General features: G+C 41.0%; 1 long non-coding RNA gene across 1 annotated transcript; it reads right to left on the bottom strand.

The window, feature by feature from the left end:
• Positions 1-470: 470 nt before the first annotated feature.
• Positions 471-2,938, bottom strand: LOC111271372 (uncharacterized). Its single transcript, XR_002686824.2, has 3 exons — positions 2,322-2,938; positions 1,120-1,195; positions 471-729 (listed from the first exon to the last, which is right to left on the bottom strand). It is a non-coding gene; the product is annotated as an uncharacterized LOC111271372 (long non-coding RNA).
• Positions 2,939-4,072: the final 1,134 nt, after the last annotated feature.

Genomic DNA, 4,072 nt, shown 5'->3' with positions numbered 1-4,072 from the left:
TTTTCCTTTTTTTGTTTTTCAATAATTATTTGCAGGTCAAAATATCACCCCACATGGCACGTAACTGTCGGAACTTGGTAGATAATCTTATATAGCTTCATAAAACTTCTAAACACTCTGCACTTGTATAGCTCACCATTTCAGAATCACATATTTATAGATAATTTCTTTGTATGGAAGCGGATCACTTTTCTTGTTAAAGGATATCCTAGAAACTGGAGAGGCATTCAACGAACATAACTGAAAAAAAAAATGAGCTTATAGGCTAGATAGGGGCCCCGATGATGAGTTTAATTTCAAACGTATTTTAATTAATTAATTTTTTTTCAACAGAACTTGCAGATATTGTGACACTATTTGTGATACTATCACTATTTATTATTTTGGTCGTGAGTTTCCGGCTATAATAACTGTTACAAACCCATCGGTCAGCAACATGCAAAATCATATAAAATAAAGAGCCTGTGAAGTAATTGCTCACTGTTGCATGTTGATTGTTTACATTAGTTCGTTTTACTTAAGTTTGGTTGTTTCTATGACCACATCTGCTAAACGCTTTTTATTTTGAAGAACCCTTAAACCACTATAGTTCATTAGTTCACAAGATCAATCTGCTTTGTGCAACAATCTCCCATTGATGTTATTGGGCAATGCCTGAAGCACAAGAAGAACGTAAAAAATTACGCTTCAAGCGTAGATGGCACAACCTCTTGAAATCTCTCCGGCGACCTGTAACGTTAATTTTTTGCTTCATTGGAAAGTGTAGGTTCTATACGTACTTTAAGAAATTAGTTGTTATTCATAATATATTAGATGATTTAGAAGTTTTCTTGTTTTTTGCTAGTTCCACATACAGGAAAGCTTGAAGTCTATTTCTCCGGAAGTTCGCCTATGGAATAGGACAAAGCACAGTCTTAGAGGTTCAATCAGCTACCGTCAATTCAAACTGTAGCGTGCTAATGGTCAGGATGGACATAAAAAATGACACTGGCTACAGACTTCATTGGTCAGCGGTTATTCCTGCCTTGCCGCCTTTCTTCGCAAGTCTTGAATTAGCAACTGCCCGTCAAGGGCAGCGACCAATAAGCAGGCACCGCCAAATGTATCTATATCACTCACTTGCCAAAGGCCGAGCAGACCTGCAGCAGGACGTAAACTTCCGACTCTTGCTATTGGTCAGGGGCAACCGTAGGGACTGAAAGCGAAAGAAAAAATAGGGGCAATGAAATGTTTTTCATCAAAGCATGAGTGGTTTTCACCGCCACAGCCGCCATAACAACAACAGCAGCAACAAAGCGGCGACCGATGCTAAAATCAGACTCTTGCCAAGATTTCCCATTTCGTCCAGCCGCTCTAGCGAGTGATGCCATCGACTGGGCTGTTACTTTGAGGGAGCAGAGCTGAAGGCAGATGTTAGAGAGTCGGAAGCCGTTGCTGTCGAAATATGTCTTCTTTTTGATTTGTCTCGGCTTTTCCGGCCTGCGTTGGTTTCCCCTGTACGCAGACTATATGGGTACTGCCGATGTTTGGCGGGGCAATACAATTCCTTCAGTGAACAGTGCTAGATGACTGTCCCGTCGTCGATAAGTTGCATCAATTCATCACTCTACTGCTCAAAGGAAAGCAGGGATACGCTTCCCCGGACGATGCTAGCCAACGCATAATAGCAGTTTCACGTAAACTCCGGAAATGTCAATGGGTTTGGGGTTGCAGAGAGAGCTGGTGGTTACACTTAAGGTACTATGGCGTATAGTATAATGGCGTATAGTATAATTTATAAGTTAACGATTTATTTTTTTCAGACACAACCAAGTGGCATCACGTCTAAGCAGATCTGATGGGCTTAGCAATATAGATTTTTTATAGTTTAAAATAGCCTGCGTTAATTGTTAGGTCAATCAAGAGCATTTTATGACTACTTTTACTTGTTAGTTCTTCTTAACGCCCTGTTCTTCCCACCGAGGTATTATAATAATTTCATGTGGATGCTGATATAGACAATAGTTGTAGAACGACCCATAAAGGGGACTATAATGTAAGCGTTTAACGATAGTAAGCCCTTAGAGTTATCTAAATTACTGTCTAATAAGCCATCCTAGTTAGTATTGTTGTCATATTTTTCAGCAAAGTTGGATAACCAACAACAAAGGTCTATTCAAGTCACTGGCCCTTTAAAAGGAACAGTTGTTCTAGACATAGCTTCGAAGGCTTTATCTAGACTAAGCGTTTCGCATCGCGTGTCTTAGGTTGCTAGCTTGTACCATTAAACGAAGTGTCTCTGCCTTCGTTTTCGAAGCCTACAAAGCAAAAAATGTCGTTACCGTTTCACGTCTGGTGCTTGACTCGTTAGGCTAGACTGTTGGCTCTTAGCATAAAACGAAGTCTCTTTACGATTTGAAGTTTAATAGGCAAGCACACTATCGGATGCTGCGATAATGCGTTGGAAAATATGTTCACCCATGGAAGTGTCATTTTCGTCGTTCTATGCTAAACGCTGTTCTTGTTTATGACCACGAGCAATCCGCAATTTCAAGCCATGAGCTTCAAATCCTTGTACCGTTCTTATTCGTAGCGGAGCAGGGGCGCAGTTAGCAACTCCGTTGCGTTTCCGACCTATTTCCGCTACTGCCAGGTGTATGCAAGCATGTCGTTCTGCGTACATCCAGATGAAAGAATCAAACAGCACGCGAGTTTAGTCATAACTTCGATTAGACTAAGAGGAGGTAATATTCGGGGTAAATACAAATGGAATGCGTCTTCTTGCACGCCGGGCGTGCTGAGTTGACCTAAAACCTGGAGGCGTTCTCAAGTTCACTTCACTCCATTAGCGACTTCCATTCGTACTTATTCCACACGTCGCGCAGAGGTGGTACTTTCCACCAGCGGGTAATGAAAATACCTTTGAACCAGACGGATCTGCAGAGGACACCGTACTCCGCCCACTGTTCTAGGATCTGTCGTGTTTGAGCTGTCTGAAGCAAGACTATAGTCGATATACACGGGCGTTAGTTACCGGCAAAACAGGCAGGTTGCCAACTGAATGGATAAATGAGTAAGTCATAGCTATACCAGATGAAATAATTTCATCTTATAGTAGTAAAGCAGTTACCTAATTTTACCTTTAGATTTATCGTGTCAAAAAAGGTATATTATATTAAGCTGCACTTGCGATATTGCGGAATGCGACTATCGGATGAAAACGAAGCCAGCAGCCTGAATAGAATACGATAAGTAAAATAGTTCAAATAAATCGGGAAGATTAAGATAGCTCGTAGAACATAAACGTCTACGATGATACGCCGGTACTGATATTCAAAATGCTAGAACGCTAATATGCGTTAGATTTTGATTTACGTACAGATTACTTTAGATTGACGATACGGCTAGTGGACAGCGTCCACGCTCATGCAGGCGTGCATAAAGTGAGTGCGTGACCAATTGATATAGTTGGAGCAGTGCCTATATTGACTTGGGGGTGTACATTTTGGCGTTGTCAGCCGGGTTTGTTATGGCGGCCATTCGATTTTATTCAAATTGTTATTAACATGTTACGATGCGTGCGTAATTTTACCGTTTGTTTCGCAACGAATCGAAAAGTGCTATCATGCTTCGATTTGTTTTTACGTGTAACAGCTCCTGGCAAGGACCTCAGTGTCAACCAGATGGTATCTATATCTATATTCATTAAAGTTTGGTTTGGCACTCATGCCCATGCTCAGGCCCGTACATGCACAAACACTTGAAACTTGTGTGTGAATACCCTTGTTTTCATGTGGTTTACTATAACCTAATTCGAAGTTTTTTTGAGTATCTCGCACGATTTAACAGGGAGATGCAGAAGCAAATAAGATTCGACCCAATAACTTCAGTTGTTTTTATTGGTGGTTTAGATAGCTGCATGCAAAGTAACGTGGGGGCTGGCACAGGCATCTGTTCCATGGTAGTTCAGACTACTTCGCCTCATCAGTCAACAGGGATACTTTAGACATTCTAAATAATTACGCATATGTCAATAATATAAACATTATTGAAAACTGTCCGTATTGGAAACAACTTTGTCATCCACGTCCTG

Source organism: Varroa jacobsoni, unplaced genomic scaffold (assembly GCF_002532875.2).
Source record: "Varroa jacobsoni isolate VJ856 unplaced genomic scaffold, vjacob_1.0 contig00565, whole genome shotgun sequence".
Classification (NCBI taxonomy): domain Eukaryota; kingdom Metazoa; phylum Arthropoda; class Arachnida; order Mesostigmata; family Varroidae; genus Varroa; species Varroa jacobsoni.
This window is presented reverse-complemented; position numbering and strand designations above follow the sequence as displayed.